The sequence below is a fragment of the Macrobrachium nipponense genome, chromosome 24, assembly GCF_015104395.2.
Source record: "Macrobrachium nipponense isolate FS-2020 chromosome 24, ASM1510439v2, whole genome shotgun sequence".
Taxonomy (NCBI): Eukaryota; Metazoa; Arthropoda; class Malacostraca; order Decapoda; family Palaemonidae; genus Macrobrachium; species Macrobrachium nipponense.
Window position 1 is genome coordinate 68,018,029 of NC_061091.1, and position 21,317 is coordinate 68,039,345.

The 21,317-nt window shown below is 44.2% G+C and overlaps 1 long non-coding RNA gene across 3 annotated transcripts in view; it reads right to left on the minus strand.

Moving 5' to 3' along the window:
* The window catches only part of LOC135205747 (uncharacterized), a 114,440-nt gene extending 96,404 nt beyond the window's left edge, over window positions 1–18,036 (minus strand). Inside the window, exon 1 of one of the 3 annotated variants that reach the window (XR_010312590.1) lies at window positions 17,695–18,034. This is a non-coding gene — a long non-coding RNA (uncharacterized LOC135205747). Of the gene's footprint in view, window positions 1–17,694 lie in introns of all 3 variants that reach the window. The other 2 variants (XR_010312591.1, XR_010312589.1) reach the window with 2 other exon arrangements.
* Window positions 18,037–21,317: the final 3,281 nt, after the last annotated feature.

A 21,317-nucleotide genomic window follows, 5' to 3' on the forward strand; every position in this document is an offset into this window, starting at 1 on the left:
CTTGAAGAGTTCAACAGAAACGTTCAGCCAGGAGACTTGTGCGCTGGCGCGCGTCGGACGTCCATTTGCGAGGACGCTCGGCGTCTGGCGCGCGCTCGGCGTCCATTTGCGAGGACGCTCGGCGGGTCCCTGGCGCGCGTCGGCGTCCACTGGCGAGGACGCTCGGCGTCCAACTGGCGCACACCTGGCGTTCCATCCGAGCGTCCCGTTTCAAGCCGAGCGTCAAAAGAAGCGTGCAGAAAAGCGTCACGCTCCTGACAGGCGTCAAAACAAGCGAGAGAAACTGCCTTCTTTTTCATATTTCTCGGTGGAAAGACGTACGTGATCAGGCGACGTTCGCCTTCTTACTTCTCACTGAAACGCATAACGAGAGAGAGAGAGGGACGTGAACGCGTCCTCTTCTATAAAGCTTCTATTTAGAGGGGCGTGAGTCCTACCGAAGGGACGCCAGATCGATGTGGGTTCCCCGTAACCCTCCTTCGGCTTTCGACATGCCCTCTCCCTGGTCCTGGGAGTCCGACAGAGGTCCAGGCCTAGAGGCGTTATGGGGCGGATCTGACGTTCCCTCCTGACGAGAGAGAGGACGTGAAGCGTCCTCTTCTCTAAGCTTCTTAGAGGGCGCGAGTCCTTCCAGAGAGCTCCAACCTTGCGCGGGGAGGACGCCTCGGATGGACGAGAAGCAATCCTTCAGGATTCGTGCACGTGCACGAACTTTGGCAGTCTGGGGATTTTCATCAGAAACTGCCGAAGGCACGCCAGATCGGTGGGGGTTCCTCGTAACCCTCCTGCGGTGCTTTCGACATGCCCTCTCCCTGTGGTCCTGGGAGTCCGACAGAGGTCTAGACCTAGAGGCGTTATAAGGTCCGATCTGACGCACCCTCCACTACACAAGGGCACTGTCACTGCACTTAGCCACTTCACTATTGCTCTCTAAAGCAAGCACTTTCGATTCTAAGTTACGAATCGAAAGAGTATAAGAGAAAGGGCAATAACCTCTACAGACACTGTTTTAGGGCCCGAAGGCAACATACAGGGTTATGAGTAACAATAATAGAAGTAGCACTCTTCACAACAATGAAGGAGAGCGATCACCTCTCGCAAGACATATTCATAACCCGTAGGCCATACTATAGGGTTAGGCAAATAAAGTCTACAGGAAGGTTAGCAGGTTCACTACCCTGACTGTTGTTTACTGATTAATTGCGTACATACGAATCATACTTTTTCCTTACGGAATTAGACATGTTTACTGATTAATTGCGTACATACGAATCATACGTCTTCCTTACGGAATAGACAAAGTCTCACACTCCTTACATGACAAATCTCAACAAAGAAGCAAGACCCATACCCCTCGTGCATACCAAGTGCGGATCTACCGAAGCTTTCGGTAGCCACACCCTATCTTTGCAGACAACCCCCTCTGAAACTAGCCTAACTAGATTCAGATATCTTATGCAAAAATGAATCAAATTCAAATCAATTTAAGATAGCGTATGCCTAGCCACAAATCCAAGTAAATAAATCAAAAGACAATTAGGATACTTAGCGGCAATGAAGTTTCCAAATCCTAAGACGAGGTACTGAAACAGGTGTTTTTCAGCACCGGCGACAGAAAATTATGAATAGAAAATGGGAATGGTTCCTGATACCCGCCTCCCAGCGGCGGGAATGGGTACTAACCACCTGACCGCCACTGCGTGTGTCGGAAGTTTTTAAAATTCTGTCGGACTTCAGAAAATACAGCTATATATAATCTGACAGGTAAGTTTCATGAACAAAACTTTGTGTATTACTACGTACGTACAGACGTGTTGGCAACAGTACAAACGGTCGCTAGAGAAAACAGCAGACGATGTTTTGTTTTATATTTTCAGAAGTAAAATTTTGTGCGAAAATGGTAAGATTCGTATTTTAGTAATTCATTTTGTATTTCTGTTTTGCAAATAAATCAAATATAATAACAAATTATGCATTTAATTCAAACCTATAAATAAATAAAAGTATGTATATAATACGTGTAGCCGATTGTCAATGCAAATGGCGGATAGAAAATGTAAAACAGACAGACAGATGGTCTGAATGCCTGCAATAAAAATGTTAAATACAGTAATAAAACGTAAGTATTAATCAAGGAGTTCGAGCATGATAAGATTTCATTATGCTAAAACGTAATAATAGGTACTATACATGCACATTTTTGGGATGATATAAAAGTGTATGTAGGCTAGTAAGTTGTCAATGAAAATGCAAACGAACAAATACGTACATGTACACGCATGTTTGAATATGGTAAAAAGGATAAAAAGACAGCACAAACATGATTCAATTTACTCAATATGCTGAAAGACAATTTACGACAGCTCTGCCAGAACCTAATGCCGTTCGTAAGTAGACAACTACCTGTAGTAAATACCGCCTATTATGTTAACCAATGCTAGAATATATTGGCTCTTCTCACTGCGAGGGCTGGCTTCACACTGAGCCAGCAGGCAAGAGAGAGAGAGCGCGGGAAAGGTGGGGTGAGTCAGACTCTCGCCACACCTCCCACGCTCTTGCTCTCAGCGGAAAATTCAAATCGTGTAACATCGAATATTACGTGTTAGCAGAATTTTTCTGTATGATTTTGAACTCGTGTAAGATCGAAATCGTGTTAACAGAACTCGTGTTAACGGGGAGGTTACTGTATAACGATCCCTCCTGGATCTAACACAGGGGAGCAATAAAGAGGCAACCTCTTTGTCCTCGACGTCGCAAATAGGTCGACCAGAGGACGTCCCCAGAGCTTCCATAGCTCCCGACAAACGTCTTGATGCAGAGTCCATTCTGTAGGCAGTATTTGGTCCTGCCGGCTGAGAAGGTCCGCTCTGATGTTCTGGACTCCTGCGATGAATCTCGTCAGGATCTTGACTCACCTTGCACTTGCCCACAGCAGAATCTCCTTCGCTAGGTGAAATAGAGGTCGGGAGTGTGTTCCTCCCAGATTCTTTAGGTACGCAAGGGCCGTGGTGTTGTCCGAGTTGACTTGAACAACTTTGTCTGCAACCTTTTCCCCGAAGAACTGTAGCGCCAGGAAAACCGCCGCTAGTTCCTTCACATTGATGTGCCAGGACTCCCCAACCCGACACGGAGGCGTCGGAAAACAACACTAGGTCGGGGCTCAGAAGCTTTAGAGATAAACCCTCTTGAAACTTCCGAGGATCGAGCCACCATCTTAGATGGCTTTTCACCGATTCGGTGATCTTCAAGGTCGCATCCAGATCCTCTTTGACTCTCCATTCTTCTGCCAGGAAAAACTGGAGAGTGTAGTCTCCCCAGGGAAACAAACTTTTCCAGCGAGGAAATGGTCCCCAGCAGACTCATCCATTCCCTCGCCGAGCAAGTTCCTTTCCCCAGGAAGGCCGAAACTTTCTCTAAGCCTTGCAGCTGTCGTTCCTGGGACGGAAACGCCCGAAAAGCCACTGAATCCATCTGAATCCCCAGATACACGATGGACTGTGTTGGGGTCAGATGTGACTTTTCGAGGTTGACCAGAAGTCCCAGGGACCTCGCCAAGGCTAACGTGAACTGAAGGTCCTTCAGACACCTCTCTTCTGACGACGCTCTGACTAGCCAATCGTCGAGATAAAGAGATACTCTTATCCCTGCAGAATGTAACCATCTCGCTACATTTTTCATGATCATGGTAAATACCATCGGAGCCGTGCTTAATCCGAAGCAAAGGGCTCTGAATTGCCAGACTTTGTCTTTCAAAACGAACCTCAGATACTTCCTTGAAAGAGGGTGGATTGGAACGTGAAAGTATGCGTCCTGCAGGTCTAAGGACACCATCCAGTCGCCCGGTCTCAAGGCTCCTAGAACAGACTGAGGCGTTTCCATTTTGAACTTTCTCTTTTCTATGAAAAGATTCAGCCTGCTCACGTCTAGGACTGGACGCCACCCGACGAACTGCTTCGGTACCAGGAAAAGTCTGTTGTAAAATCCTGGTGACCCCAGGTCTAAGACCTGCTCCACCGCTCTTTTCTCGATCCTTTGATTTAAAAGATCGAAAAGAATTTGTTGTTTTTCCCCTTGATATGAAGGAGAAAGATCTCTGGGAGTTGTGGATAGAGGAGGAGGATCTAAAAATGGGATCTTGTACCCCTGTTCCACGATTTTGAGGGACCAAGGGTCCGTATCCCTCTCTCTCCATACTCCCGCAAAGAACTTCAGTCTGGCTCCGACTGGTGTCTGAAGGACTTGATTTTCACTTGCTTGCTTTCGGCTTGAAAGAAGCTCTTCCTCTTGAAAGCCCTCTCCCTCGAGGAGCAGCTCTAGAGAGAGGAGCCCCACGAAAGGGTTTAACCTTCTTTGGAGGACGTCCAAAAGATGTTGTAGGAACAGCGGGACGTCTCGAAGACTGGGCCCAGAGGTCCTGAGTAGCCTTCTCCTGTAATAATCTACCTGCCAAGGTCCTTCACATAGTCTGGGGAAGAGATGGTTCGAAAAGAGGTGCAAAGAGGAGCTCCGCTTTCTGAGCCATAGTAACTGATCTTGCAGTAAAATTGCAGAACAGCGCTCTCTTCTTAAGAAAAGCAGTGCCAAAGTGAGACACTAACTCTTCCGAACCATCCCTGACGGCCTTGTCCATGCAGGTTAACACACTGGACAGCTCCCCCAAACTTAACGAGTCTGGACTCCTAGATTGAAGATTTAGGACTCCCAAGCACCAGTCTAAGAAGTTGAAGACTTCGAGAGTCCTTAAAAGTCCTTTCATGTGATGGTCTATCACCGTAGTCGTCCAAGAAATCTCTTAGCTGTCGACAAAAGGGACCTCCTCTGGCGTCGACCAAACTAGCAAAATCCCCTTGGGATGGACGAAGGGAATCTTCACACCTACTTCACCTTTGGTCTCATACCAAATGCCCCCTTTTCCACTGAGTCTTGAGGGAGGAAGGGCAAAAGTCGACTTGCCCTGATCCTTCCTTCGCTCCATCCAGTCTTGCAATTTCTTAAAACCCCTCTTGGTGGACAGAGAAGTCTCATTTCACGAACTCCGGGATCTTACAAGACTTCGATGAAAGAAAATTGGAGGGGTGGAGACCTGGGAGCTGCAGGCTGGAACTTGTCTCCAAAAGACGAGCGTAACAGCCGCACCAGCACTTTATAATCCGAAACAGACGAAACTGAAGGCTGCTCCTCCTCAACTGAGTCTGCCGGACTACTATGCTCTCCTTCTTCCCTAAGAGGAATCGGAGACTGCTCCTCCGGAGAGGGCGTGCGCCCAACGGGACTAACTTTCAACAAAGATCTCCGTTTGGGCTGGCAGAAGTTTCTTCAACGCGACTGACCTTCTGTCGATTCCTTTACTAGCATGAACCGGCGAAGCAGAGCGTCTTGACCGCGCTGAGCGTCATGAGAGGCGACTTGTTTAGCTCTAACTGCTCTAAAGAAGCCGTCTACGTTGACGCTTAAAGCGTCCAGACTTAGCTTCAAAGCGTCCTCGTGCGCTCTCGAAAGCCTTTTCCTTGCAGAAAAGCGTCCACAAAAGCGTCCTGACGAGCGTCCTCGTCCTCTGAAGCGTCCTCCCAGGCGTCCTGCCGAGCGTCCTCAAAAGCGTCCTGAAGAACGTCCTCCGAAGCGTCCTGACGAGTGGTCTGCGCAGGACGTCGAGAGGGAAGCAAAGCGTCCTGTCCACGTGACTTCTTACTAGAAGAAAAACGAGATCGGAAGGAGCACCGAATTGGGACGCAGGAGGAGAAAGAGACGAACGATGAGGAAGGAGAAGGGGCTGCTTTGTCCTTTTGACAGGCAGCCTGACGTCCTTCCTACGTTTAGGCTCGACTATTGGGCGTGTCTTCTGAGCCATCAAGCCGACAAACTGGTCCTGAAGGGACACAAGGATGTTCTTCGTAGGTGAAGACACCCAAGGAGGCGAAGGGCTGAACCTGCGAGAAGCCGAGGGGCGAGGGGACGCCTCCTTCCTTCTCACAGGTACAGCTACCTGCTTCTCAGGAGTACACGCCTGTGCGTGCAACCCAGAGACCTCAGGGATACGCGCCTGTGCGTGCAACCCAGAGACCTCGTCGGAAGAGATTTTACCTCTCTTCTGAGGTGGAAAAGCGTCATAGGCTTCCTCCGAAGAAATCGGCGATGCCGGACGTGAAGCGTCTCTCAGCACGAAACGTCCTTTTCAGCGGACGAGAGTCTCTCCGAGCGCTCCACCCCTTGCGCGGGGAGGACGCTTCGGAGGACGAAAAGCAGTCCTTAAGGATGTGCGCCCGTGCGCGCTCCTTGACAGCCTGGGACTTTGCAACAGGTTCCTGCCGAAGGGACGCCAGATCGGTGGGGAGCCCCCGTAACCCTCTTGCGGCTTTCGACATATCCACTCCCTGAGTCCTGGGAGTCCGATAGAGGTCTAGGCCTAGGGGCACGATCATACACTTTAACTGAGCCGGTTTCCAAGGCTAACACTTTAGATTCTAGAGTACGTAAAGACTCTAAAATCAGAGAAAGGGCATTACCTTCTCCAGACACAGAATCAGGGCCCGAAGGCAACATCACAGGTTTAGGTGAAACAAATTCTAAAGGTGTTAATACAGGTGAAATATTACTTCCCTTACCTTTAGAAGAACCGCTCTTGGAGGAAGACCTCCTGATCCTATCGCGTTCCAATTTACGCCGATAAGAATCATACACCTTCCATCCATTATCGGTCAAACCTTCGCATTCATTGCACCGATCATCCAATAAACATACATGCCCCCTACACCCCATACATACTGTGTGGGGATCTACCGATGATTTCGGTAGCCTCACTTTACAATCACTCTTCACACACACTCTGAAACTCACTGAACTTGATCCAGACATCACATTTATAGAAAAGCCAATCCAAAATAAAAAAACAGTCCACTATCGCGTAAGCCAATCCAACAATCCAGAATCAATAACCAAAAGTCAATCCAGATACTTAAGAACGAGTCAATCCAAAAAATCCTAGGCGGAGGTCTGTAAAATGACAATTTGTCCAAAATTGCATTTTTCCTAACTATACAAACCTGAGGTCCTTTTACAATAGGAAGGTACTAGCGGCAGCTGGATAGGTCGTAAGCTTTCGAACAAGGGGTTCGGTAGTTAACTGCTTGTTCCGACAGGCGCGCTTTGAGCGCGCGACTGGTAGGTAAACAAATCACTTTTGCTTTTGCCCAAGCAAAAAAAACTGCAGAGTGAGGGAGTGGCATGAGGTGGGGCTATGTGTAAAAGGACCTCAGGTTTGTATAGTTAGGAAAAATGCAATTTTGGACAAATTGTCATTTGTTCCGACACGGCATACAAACCTTCGGTCCTTTTACAATAGGAAGACTCACTTCTTGGTGGGAGGAATCTGAGTCTTTTGTGAACAGACTGGTGTTCGCCCAACCTTGGAATGCCTCCCTGGTCGTAAGAGCGAGGGAGGGATCCAAGCCTCTGTCCGATTGATCGGGGTGTGCACCGCAGGATCAATGGTCAGACCTCTGGACCAAGTACTAAGAGAGAGGCAAGCGTATCTCTTCGTACCAGCAAACAAGAACAAGTTCCTATTTGCAAGAGGCAACATAAAGTTATGGTTTGTCTCTTGTTGGCATCCCACTTCCCCCCCTTGTAGGAGGAAGTGGTGGATTTATTCGCTCCCATCCCTAGTGAAAGGGAATAGGATGGGGCTCTGTCGAGTAGCTCACCGGCATCTCGTCCTTATCCAGCAAGGTGATGACCGTATCCCTCTACCCCACCCACAGGTGGGGGAGAGGGGGAAAAAGATAGGAAGAGAAGCCAGTCACTCTCTCATTCACTTATCTATTCTTACAGTCACACCAGGACTCGATGCTGTTCAGCCTGCTAGGGTCTGGGTTAGCTAGACAACGTGTTGAGCAGCCACCACCCGGGTCCTAAGGAAAAACGATCCAAGGACCTGTGGGCAATATCCAAAGGTAGAAGGAGGTGCCGGTGGTCTGGTTGTACCAGACCCCTGCCTTCAGTACCTGCGCCATGGAGAAGTTCTTGTGTAACTCGAGGGAGTGTACTTCTAGGTCATCTTGGTGCTGACGAAGAGTCTTCAACACTCATCCTGGGATGTCGAGTTTCTCAGAACGCGCGGGTCGCGCTTTCACAGGACAAAGCAGCATACTCCTTCGCATCGAAGGCGGTGTGAAGTCCATTAGGGAGGGGATTGTGAAGGACTCTAACCGATCGTCAGGAACCGAAGGGTTCAGAGTCTTCGCTACGAATTCGGTACGAAATCGAGCGTCACGAATCCCCATCCCCTGGATGCTTGACTTCGCAGGAAAAGTCATGCAATTCCACCTCAGAGGAAAAGAAGGGAATGGTCGTATGACCTAACCCTCTTCTCGACTTCGGTGATGTCCTGTACCCATACTGGTCTATCCGTCTGCAGCGAAGTTGTTCTTCTCGGTAGTGGATAGGACACCGACACTCAATGGTGGGTGTCGATGGTATGGGTACTGTGACAAGCCGTTAGGACGAAGAAAAGATTGTTATGGAACAACCGAACTAAGTCCACAGCGAAGTTCGTAACAGACTTGGGCGCTCGGACAGCTGCCGACTGACTGCGTTCGGTAGGAGGCAAGTTGTCCCAAGCACCCGAGCAAGTCACGTGACCTTCGCCTTAAAAGGGTTCTGCCAAGAGACTAAACAAATAATTTGTTCGTCACCGATGCCAGAAGGCAAGGTGATGACTCTCTTAAGGCATGTGCCCAACAGGCGAAAGTCAATTGCCTTCTAGAGACCGAGGTCCTTGATGGCAAGATATCTCATAGTATAGTTGATTCTCGGCTAAGGAGAAACAACACTATGTGTCGTTGAAGACGAAGGTGTACAGAAAAATGCAACCTACGTCTTCGCAGCTGAACGAGAGAAGGATTCTCAAGATTCTGAACCTGTGCTACCAAAGACTGAGAACGCTAACCGCTATTCATTGCTGTCCGGTGAGGATCGTAGTTGCAATAAAAGCGGAGCGCTTTTCAGTAATGAAGACAGGGAAATACTGCCTGAAGAACTGCTTCTCATGGGCTGAACATTTGGAAGTAGAGCTGTCAGGTCGGAGAGTAGGCGATGTCTTCTGACATATCTGTTAATTCGGGGCGAGCAATGAATAATTGCACACCTACGAATACGAGATATTTTGAAGACAAACTCAGATGTCTGCAAAAATCATTCGCATTATCGCGGTGCGATGCAGCGGTTGACTAGTACAGACTTCTGTTACCGTGCGGTAAACAGAAAGATGAAAGAGTCCAAGAGATATCTCTGTTGAAAATTCTCGCAATGTCGAAGGCGATGAAATCGAGCGTCACAGCAGTAGATGGTCCTTCATTCTGGACAGTAATATGGAGTCGAACGAGGCGACAGAGCCGAAACTGCGACTGAGACCCGCTTGGGAGAGTCGAGCGATCGTGAATTAACACGAAGTTTAGTCCGAGATCCATTGCTTTTAGCCGAAAAATGCGACTGCGGAGGAGATTCACTAAATATCACATCTGGAGCAAAACTACACGAAGGTTGAGGACTCCAATGCCTCTTAGACTTCTTAACAGGAGTCGGTGACGAATCACTCCCAAGAATCGAATGTCTTTTTAACGGTCGAGACACCAAATCACTTCGCCTTTTGCGCACTGGCGATTGCACTTCCGAATCAGAAGACAGACAAGAATCACAAACACTAATACCTTTCCACATCTTTTTGGACGACACCTGCGAGTCGACGGAGTCGACGGCTGGCCGTGGGCAAACTCCCCCAGACTCCTTCCGACCTCCGGTATGTCTTCTCCCGGTTGCGGGGGAGCGGGACAGTGACCTTCGTCTGGGAGTCGAGGGGGAACGGACAACCGCCTCCTCAGGCGCAACATCAACACTTTGCACTGCACTAGATTTCACTGTACTATCTACGAAAGCTTTAAAAGACATTCCTAACTTCATAACTGATTCAGCTAACACTTCGAACTTTTTATCCATCTTAGACTCAAGCAAGGCAATGGTGTTGGGTTTGGAAACATGGGCAACTTGAACAGGGGTAATCAAAGGAGAAGTAGGAGGACTATTAATTGGAGAAATATTCTCTAATAAAGGAGAGGCAAGAGAAGACTTATTTGTCTCCGAAGGAACAGGAGTAGTTTCTAACCTATTCTTACTACTAGCCCTAAGAGCTGCCTTCCTCTTCCTATCTTTCTCCATTTTCTCAGCATGCGATCTAACCGCCTTCCATCCCTGTTCATCCAATTCTTTACATTCATCACATGTCACATCCATACCATTACAATTTTGTCCTCTGCATTTAGTGCACTTAGAGTGCGGATCGTGACATAACTTAGCTAATCTTGTTTTGCAGCCAGCGCTGCAAAACCTTACAGCAGATGAACTAGAATCTGACATAATTAGAAATAATGACGAAAAACTGAATAGAGATAGCTAACTGGCAAGAAAAAACCAAAAACTTTTACATCACCAAACAAAAACCAAAATCCAAAATGGCGACGCAGGAGACTGCAGCGAAAATCTCACAGGTGTTACCCCGTGAGCTGCAGAAACGAAAATCGACGGTAGAAGGCTAGCAGTACCCAGGGTTCCCGGATGTGGGCGGGTCTTATATCACCTATACTTAAGATAGCAACGCCGCTGGCGCCAACAATTTGAATTTCGACTGCCGCAGGTAAGAAGCTATAAGCTATGTAACTGTTCGGTAAGTCACTTATGTGAAAATACACATGCAGAACAGACCTTCGGTCTTAACAAAAGGATACTCATACTTGGAGGGAGGTACATGAATCCTGAACCGACTGGAGGTTCACCACATCCAACCACCCTTCCTTGAAATGAGAGTTCTAAAGGTGGTCTAAGCCAGTGGTTGATTAGATATATGTATAGGTATCTAAAACTCAGTCCACTGGGAGTCAACACAGTGAGGCATGTCCTGATTCATTTCATCCATGGAAGAAAACGACAATTTCATCTGTTCAAGCAACAAACTATGCTGGCCACAAGCAAGAGGTTTGTTACCACTCCTCACTCCCCTTGCTGGAGAAAGGAGTATACGTATGCTACTGAGAAGCAGATTTGCATGTTGTATGGAAAAAAAAAAATAAGTGCTATAACTATAAGGCTGCCGTACTCACCAGTGTATGATGTGTCTAATCTTCAACCCGCCCATAGGAATGAAGAAGGGAAAAAAAAGATAAAGAAGGAGACCAGTCACTGCACTCATTCTCTCTTAGGCATGATATGAACTGTCCTGCCAGGGGTACTGGATGAGCTACACAACTTGTTGGGCAGCCACCACCAGACCAAAGGAAAAAAAAAGAAAAAAAAAATGTCCAAGGACATGTGGGCAATATCCTTGAAGTAAAAGGAAGTGAAAGTGGTCTGCTGAAGCCATGACCAGTATTCAAAATCCTATGAACAGAAAAGTTCTTCTTAAAGACCAGAGAGGAACTTAATCCTCCGATACTGTGTGCTCTTGCATGCACAGTATTTGTAACAACTTAAAGGTGAGAAGTAGGCTTGTCTAATTATCTCACAAAGCCACTCTTTCTCGGCTCAGCCTGTGATAACAAAAAGTCTACGACATCTAGGCCTTAAGTGAAGAGTCCCTTTTAGATAGCAACACAGTGCTCTGAGAGGGAATGGAAAAAAAAAAAGGCAAATCTGTCATCATGAACCAAGGGATTTTTAAAGGCTACGGACCCCCAAACCCTGGTGTGTTTTACATCATAACCTAGGCCATAAAGCCCTCCAACTCTCTTCAAAGAAGCCAAGGCCAGGACTAAACTGTTTTCAAAGTCAGTTCCTTGTCTGATGATCGACTTAGTGGTTTGAATGGAGCCTGAGTGATACTACTCAGAACCAGAGTAAGAGGTTCGAGTTCTCTGGGTGAAAAACTGTTCAAAGCTCTTGAACAACATAAAGATCTGCCAGGATAAACTGACGTCCACACTTTTAGATGAAGAACTAATCCCAAGGCAGCCCTGTAAGCTTTAATAGCAGACACAGAGAGACACTTCTCAGTTCTGAGAAAGATCAGAAAAGCCACTATCCACTAAACAGAAGTTCCGAGTGGGGAGAAACCCTGTCAACGACACCAATCACAGTAAACAGCTGACAAAGATCTCCTGAGGTAACTAAAGACTTGAGTCACTGCCCTGCGAGAAAAGCTCTTGCTCATAAGAGATATGTACTGGACAGTCTCCAGCCGAGAAGAGATTGGGACCCTACCAATTGGCGGTACCTCACCACATGAGGCTGGCAGAGATGGTTGTGCCAAGGGGGACTTTCTCTCGGAACTGCTCACAGAAGAGACAGAAGGTCTAGGAACCACTCTACTTGGGGAACAAAGGTGCTAACAGGGTCAATATAGATTGCTGGAACCCATCACTCTGTTCAGGGCATGACAGATCAAGGAGAACAGAAGGAAGGCGTACACTTCCAGATCATCCCAAGGATGCTGAAGGGCATTCTGAAGAGGTCTAACATGGGTCTTCCCCATAACAGAAACAGTCTGTCTGCTATTTCCTTATGCAGAGACCACTCCATATCTAGAACTTGACTCCAATGACGTAGCTTGTCGGCCACCACATTCCTCTTACCTGGCCACAAACTCCACCAAGTTGTTGATCGCCCACTGGTGCAGCTTGACTTACAAGTGGAGTTGGCAAGACACCAGACACCCCATTATTCACATATGCTGCCACCATGGTGTTGTCTGACATCAGAACGACAGAGTGCCCCACAAACCTTTCTTGGAACTCCAGAAGACCAAGGAAAGCTGCCTTCAACTCCAACATATTGATGTGGTGTTACTTGTCATGTGCACTCCAAGCCCCCGAGGCCAGGAGCTCTTCAAGGTGAGAACCCTAACCTTCGGAGGAGGTGTCCAAGAACAGGAGCAGATTTGGAGAGGGTGAACGAAGAGGAACTCCCACTGTCAGGTTCTTGTTGTCCAACTACCACAGAAGGTTGCTTCTTACCTCTGATGACAGAGGGACCTCGAGCTGAAGGAAATCTCCTGCCAGGGACCAAAACCCCTTCAGTCTCCACTGCAGGGAACGAATATGGAGATGTCCATGAGGGACCAACTTCTCTAGAAAAGACAAGAGACCCAGAACAGCTTGCCACTGGAGAGCTGGTTGCTCCCCCCTCGAAAGGAAGGGGCGAGCGACAGTCCTGAATTTCTGTGACCTCTGGTCCTAGGGGAAAAACTCTCGACAACACTGTATCACCGTTCCAGGTCATACGGACCTCCGGTGCAAGTTAGGGATTCGGACTTCTTCCAAGAAATTAACTAGGCTCCAAGAAGAATAAAGAGAACGAAGAAAAGAAGAAAGAAATGAAGAAGAAAGAAGAAGAAGTCGAAGAAGTAAGTAAAAGAAGAAGTAAGTGTAAAGTAAGTAAGTAAGTAAGTAAAGTAAGTAGTAGAGTAGTATAGTAGTAGTAGTCTCATCAGTTTACATAAGCCTGAATAGCTAATTAGGAGAGTGAAGCCCTTGTGAATAGCAAATTTTTACAATTGGGACACTGGAAAGGAGTCATAAACACAGTTGGACTGGTCCAGTTTTGGTAGTAAGAGAACTATACTCCCATAAGGAAGGAATAAATAGCTACAAAGAAGTGGAATGAGACCGAGATCAGGCTGTGCTCCTTCCAGGAAGCAATTCTACTTGGCCTGCAGACCCTACAGGGCCAAGGCAGTACAAATCCTGAAAGGCCTATCAAGTAAAACTTAACAAAAAATCATAGGCGACCTTCCAATTCCCTCTTCAGGGCTAAGGATGTTGAAGTAACCAAAGGTTTCTTCTTATATGCTAAGGATATTGAAATAGCCAAAACCTCCGGACCCTGACTTTAACCTCTGATACCTGGGCCAATGGAGTATTTTTATTAGCAACTTAGATCACCTTTCTCAACCATAAAGAAATGGTGTCCTTAGTGACTTCAAGCTTTTACACATCTGATTCTTGAAACAATTGTAAACATCACTTCTAAATTATTCTGTCTACCTCAAGTATATCTGCTTTCACTGGAGGCAGGGATACTCAACTGTGTCCAAGCCAGGCATCAGGACAAGTAACTCAAAGAGTTTTGAAACTGAACCTTGGGATTTAAGGGGAATCTCTGTTCTTCTAGATACTGGCATGTATGATATTTCATTTACCCTACTTGCTGACACTGCGGATAGAAAATGGTCTTTAGGGAAATGTTCCCAAAGGATGGCATCTCTTTAGGGTTTACAGTATATGTTGAACTTGAAAAATACTGTATCTCAAAACCTAGGAGGCATCCTAGTACAGTGGCCTCAACTTCTGGGAAGTAATTCTTTCTCCAAAGCCAAGTGTGACAAGCAAACGGTTACATATATACTATACTGGTATACGTACAGAGCACCTAAACCAAACTCAACGTACAATTTATGAACATGGGCAGGTAATGGTGACAAGTGAACCTCCTGTCAATATACAGTTACATCAAGATGATAGTACTTGAAAACTTCAGGTAAGCAGTAAGTTTAAGGATGGTTAGGTGGGGGGGTTCTGCTACAGTTGGATACTACAACCTAGGTTACATTAGGATTTATGCTACCCTTCAACCTGTAAGTAATACTGTGTGTAATGGCTTATTTCTTTGCAAGTTTTAAGTGAGGAAGGGTCCATCAGTCTGGTGGGATGTGGCACCCTACATGGGTTGGTTAGGTTTTGGGGCACCATTGTAATTTTCACCATCTCATTTTCCTGCTCTATTTCATTATTCTCTCCTAGGGATATCTTGAGATCACAAACATGAACCACAACCTATAATTCTGCTGCTGCTTTTCTTATAGAGTATATTTCATCCAAATTTTCTTTAATTCAATTTTTTTCTTCTTCCTCCACAAATCCTTGTTTCCCACACAGATTGTTTGCCCAAATAATAAAGGTTAAAAATTCCTAAACCAAAGTATTGTTCTCACTTTAATCCCATTTATTGATATGGAATTTTTTCACTGTCCTTTGCTCTTGTTACTGTTATCCAGATGTTTATAAATGTATATTTGTTTCCCACTTGAACTTTTTCGTAGTTCTTTATTTATGTTTTAAAGTAAAGCCTGCTAAAACATTTTCAACATCTTTTGTTACTTTCATCTGGAACTTTGGTATGTAGGGTAAAAAAACAGTCTGATGCCCATCTCCAATGTCAGGACGCATTATAATGTACTTTTTTTGGGGTTGTACACATTGATCGTACATGGTCCACCCCTGTACCATGCGGTTTTTTACCCTAAACAATGATGAAACCTGACTGGTTCTTTTGCTCTAAGTTTTACAAATTCCGGCATTAAAAAATTAGCTTCAGTTTGCCTGTTCATCACAGCTCTTTTAGTATAACGGAGGTCAGAGCACAATGCCCTAAGTGAGGTTAGGATGAAAAGGCCTAGTTAGGTCAGGACCGGACATTTGAGGAAAGGTTTAGTTTGTTTACACCTGTGGCGCACGTCCTGTCATTCTACACTCTCACCCCTTACTGCTCTAAATAACAGAGTTCGAAGTTAGGTTATTTGGGGGCCCAGCACCTTACGTTAAGTTAGGATTGAATTTATACATCCCCTACTTCAATCAATCTGTGCAGGCCTAAGGTAAAATACCGAATGGCCGGTCTCTACCATAGCATGACCACCTTCCCGAAAATTGGAAATTATGGCCTTAATTTGTGACTTAAGAGAAAAAACTTATTTCGAGAGGACAGTAGAGGTCTGAATGTGTTGCTTCGACGAATACTGGCTCTTGACTAATGTCTATCCTGGGTTACAGGATGTGTTAAAATACTTTTTTGGGAAGGTGGTCACGCTACAGTAGAGGCTGGCCATTAAGCCTATTTTACCCTATTGTCAAACCAAAAACCCGAATTCCCTTTTGTGGTCCACCAAAACTGCTAGATAGATATTTGGATAATAGGCTAAGAAGGGTTGGAAGATCTAGGGTACCTATCCACGGCGGCCCAGACTATGGCAGTTGCAGTTTTTCTATGCAGTTTTACCTACTGAACAAGAATTTTAAGTAATATTTATTCGGACGACTGTAATTAACCCCCAGGGACCAGTACTAAAAACTGCGAAATACATTGGACACCCCAATCCCTAGTGGATGTCGTATCCGCGGTTACATTTCTTGTAGTTCGTGCAGAAGTATTCTTTAGAATTACCCTGCAAGAAACGTAACTGCGGATACGACATCTACCAGGAATTGGGGCGTCCAATGTATTTCGCCGTGTTTAGTACTGGTCCCTGGGGGTTAATTACAGTCGTCCGAATAAATATTACTTTAAATTCTTGTTCAGTAAGTAAAATAACAGGTATTATTTTAGAAAGAGGAACCAGCCCAAAATGACATGAAAATATGTTTTTCTAGGTGATTTTGATGTGTTTTGCACGAATATCACCTTCATTTTCCTCGGAAATGAACGGTTTTAGACTTTATAACAAAGGGAAACAAAACTAGGCCTAGGTAGGGGTACAGGGCCCTAGGTAAGGTTAGGTGGTTGTATTAGGTTCGGTAGTGCCCTGAAAATCACAGTGGCCTTAAGGGGGGGTCCGCCCCCCCGCTAGGCCTAGGTAGGGGTACAGGGCCCTAGGTTAGGTTAGGTGGTTGTATTAGGTTCGGTAGTGCCACGAAAATCACTTTTCTCCTCCTCCCCCGACCCAAAAACCCCGCTTCCCACTGGGGTCCCCCATAATTGTAGTATATAGTAGGTTTATGCTTACATTTTGTGTGTAAGAGTAACTCTTAGTTTCTTTTTTAAACCATTGTATCTTGCCAGAACACGCGAGCTTGCCAAGAATCATTAAAAAAACACGTCGAAACTACTAGTTTTGTTTCCCTTTGTTATAGAGTAAAGTCTAAAACCGTTCATTTCCGAGGAAAATGAAGGTGATATTCGTGCAAAACACATCAAAATCACCTAGAAAAACATTTTCATGTCATTTTGGGCTGATTCCTCTTTCTAAAAATTTACCAAATAACATAGGAAAACGTCAATTGCAATAGTCTAGGCCACCGCGGATTGCTTCTGTAGAAATACCGAACGGTCCTCTATCTGAAAAGCTAATTGCAAATTTACTACCGAAATGACAGAAGCATTACAAACACACTTACCAAACATAGGCCTAAGAAAAACATTTTGATCAGTGGAATACAATCTTAGATTAAAATAAGACACCTAAACGTCAAAATAAAGTGGAATACTAGGATAAAATACCGAATGGCCGGCCTCTACCGTAGCGTGAACACCTTCCCGTAAGAGGTACTGTAACACGTCCTCTAACCCAGGATAGACATGAGTCAAGAGCCAGCATCCGTCAGACCAACACCTAGAGACCTCTACTTTCCTCTCGTAGTGGTAAGTTTTACCAACTTTTTTCTGCCAAGTCACAAAGTATGGCCATAATTTCCGATTTTCGGGAAGGTGGCAGCGCTATGGCAGAGGCCGGCCATTCTGTATTTTACCCTATAGGCTAGCTAGTAGCTAATACACAAGCCTAAAACTATCTACCTTTGCAACAGGCCTAAGAGAAACTAACCTACCATGCTGTATGACGAAAATTAAGACAAAATTATAATAACGTAAATAAACATGAAATAAAACAACGTAGCTACAATAGCCTACCTAAGGTATTGCTGTAGCCCTTGCAAAACTTACCTTAACCCGTGGTAAACTTTGCCTTCCGATTGCTTGAATTTTGAAGATCCTTCATCGAAACGTAGGTAACCACCGAAATATCCATTGAAAGGCAATGATAGCAAAATAATATATAAATAAATCAATAAATAACATAAGCAGTTTTCTTCTACCGGTACCGCTACCAGCCGGCAACCCAAGGAGTATGTATCGTTACTCGTTAGTATTCGTTACTCGTTAGTTGCAACAGCCACAAGAGGTAATACCATACATCACATCATATTAGGTAACACTTAAGTTATTGTACATTTCGTATTTTATTAATTTTTTAAAATTTTAATTTAATTTTTACAGTCTATTCAACATCCAAATGTTACAATCGTGGACAAAGGCAAATTATAGCTCCCTGTTGCTCGAACAAGTAGATAAGTCTTTTTGACGGGATCGTTTAATGTCATTAAGAAAAATTTCGTTTTAAATAGCAAGATTTTTTTTTTTATTTAATCCAAAAAGTGTATCTAATGTTTGAACTTTAAGTTCAACTGCCATCAGTATGGAACTTTTAAGATAATTCTTCGAATCTTTCTCTTCTCTGCAGTAGAACGTTCGCCACAGAAAACCGCATTTTGCCTACTGTAGCTTATGTTTTAGACCTACGCGGTTGTCTTCATTGTTTTATTTCTGAATCGCTTTATTTCTGGAAATAAGTAACATTGAAGCGACAAAAATTCATATTTATGGAGCCTTTATCCTATAGGATGAATATCCAGGAACTCATATTGCATTCATCTTTAATGAATTATGCTGCCTAGTTGTCATTTAATTTTTTTTAATCAACATCGATTAGAGTCTGGGTGACGTGCATGGGCATATATACGGTGATATACCTGGATATTTATTAGATTTTAAGTGACTTATTAGTAAATAACACTGTATGACTGTGATATAATAAAATAAAGTGACTTAAGTATAAATAGAATTTCTTTCCTTGTGTTTCTGTTAATGAAGTAACCCTGGGCATAAATAACAATATACCTATTATATTTATAAAGATAGGCTGACTTAGATTTACAAAGTGCAGACCGTGTAAGTTGTCATATGAAAGTAAAATGCACCCACTCATATATGGAAAATTGTATAGCGAATATTCATAAATTATCTTGGGCTTTAACTATAGAGTTATCAGTTATAAATCTGAAAATCCGAGAAGAGAATGGATACATATAAAAAAAAATGGACGTCTTGAATGCTAAGTGCCGAGAATATGAGAAAGAAAAGAAAAAAATAACTCCCCGAAAGCTTCAGAGGTCACGGACTGGCAGATATTTTATATGAATTTTTAAGAAAATTGAGGACGTAATGTCACTTTTATTGAAACGCTGAATCAAATTAGTATTGAACAAGAATATCGAGACTTATTTGTGTAAATAATATCTTTATACAATATACGACTGGACTGCCGACAGAGGCTATGGAGTCAGGTTCAAGCTATTTTTTTCTTCTTCTGTGGATGCGGCCCAATCTTATTTCTTCATAAACGATCTCAAGAATACAAATATGAAACTAAAAATGTTTTAAAGTTGTTTAGGAATGGGTGGCACTTAAAACAGCTAAAACTAAATTAAAATGAAAGTAAAGTTTATTTTGGTGGAGAGAAACGTCACTTAAGACCTGATTACTGATAATTCCGTAACTTTGGTCTGCTACTTGACTTTATTTTCCTGTCAGGTACTCAAATCACCAACGTTTGAAGGGTTATTGGCCATCATCTTAGGAATATTGCCTGTTACAAGTTACCATGATGAGTGCGCTGTTGCAAAACTTCTGATTGTCATTAACATTGTGAGCTTTTGCAGGTGTTATAATCTATCTAAGACAGCCACAAAGTAAACTAAATTGAACTACTAGATTAACAATGCTGTACCTTGTGGTGTTCAAGTTGCACTGGATCCCAGGGTTTAAAATGTGTTATACTGAATGTCCAAAACATTTGAAAGTTTCGATGCGTATAATACAGCCTTTGTCAGAATCAACGCAAGATAGCTATATGGTTTCAGGTTCACTGTCCTACGACTGAACTTGATATTAGGAAGGCCAAAAGCCAAAGTATATGGGTTTTTCACTAACTCTATTTACTTGCTTATTTTCTGAGTGTTATGATAGTATGGATTATTGTCATGAAGTACCTGCTGGACTCTTCAAATGTTCTTGCCCAATTATTTACAGGACATAATTTGAATCCATGCCTCCAACTGAGCACTTTCGAATGGTTTTGTCGATATATGTAAGCTACTTAAGGGAAGCGTAAGGCGGCAAGATACCGTATACGCTGTAAACTATAATGGCCTGTCCACACGACCGGGCCTGATCGGCGTGCTCCAGGGTTGACGGGCAAATTCTGCCGGACTTATCCATGAATGTTGTCCACACGGGTGACGGTGAGGCGATGGAGAAGTGGGCATGCCCGACGATGCCAGTAGTGTGTTCAGTGCGGTACGATAAACATGGTGCCTCATGGTGCCTACCACAAAGAAGATAGTGTAGCACGATAATTGCTTTGTGTGAAGAAAAAGAAGAGAATGTGGTGCAAAGAATGGTTCAGTAAAAGAAATGTACTATATGGTTAACGTACGTCTGCCAGGGTCGAAGCTCAAGCCATCGGGCACCACCATGGTGATTTTGCTACAAGACCCATCGGGCAATTTGACTGTTTGCCCGTTAGAAGGGAAGTCCGCCGATCAGGCCCGATCGTGTGGACATGCCTAAGACTAGTACTAGCATAGTATAGTTCTGAACGGTAATGCTTGGAAAAACATCAAGACTCAAATTATTTGTTTAAAAAATTCTAAAGTTTTTCAACTAAATGGGTCATATCCAAACATTTAATTACCAGACTTCAGCAACAAGTAGATATTACTAAGTGTAGTATATAGAATTTAAGTCAAAAGCCCAAGAGCTGGGTCCTACTAGCTGAAATGGAAATCGACAGCAAAAAGGTTTGAAATTGTGGGAAAAAAAAAACTCAGTTTTGCCCTATGAATTGTTTAGAGGCGGATGGAAAGCAAGGCAGAAGAGACTATGAAGATATCACCTCAAAACAATAAGAATTACATGTCAACCATGTTATAAAATTACTGGATTGAAGCTTTGTCCAAGAGTCTCGAGGAAGTTCCTGTTATCTAGCATAACCCCAAGATGTCCCGTCACAATGGGATCAACCCTGTTAAAAGGCTTGCGATATCTTTAGGCAAATGCAAATTACTGGTAATTTTCATTATTAGAAAAAGGGCCAGACACCAGCCAAATTACAGCTTTCAATTATAAAATTCCTTAAAATTTTTTTAGATGGTAATGTAGTACGACCAGTTCAGAGATAAAATGACCTGTGTGGCACTATTCGGCTTAAAGAATGCCACAAAATAACGATGGATGGAATTCCCATAGTAAGCCATCCATCAAAATACTTCAGAGATGCTCTGTTAATCACTTACAGGAACGGTTCTTTTTAATTCGCCATAGTTGAAATGGCTCCTAAGGTTCAAACAGAATTCAACATTTATGTCTGCTTCATATAAGCTAGAGAATTAAACTTAATTTGCTACATGGGCGAATCTTGATAACTTTATGAGGACTTCTATTGAACT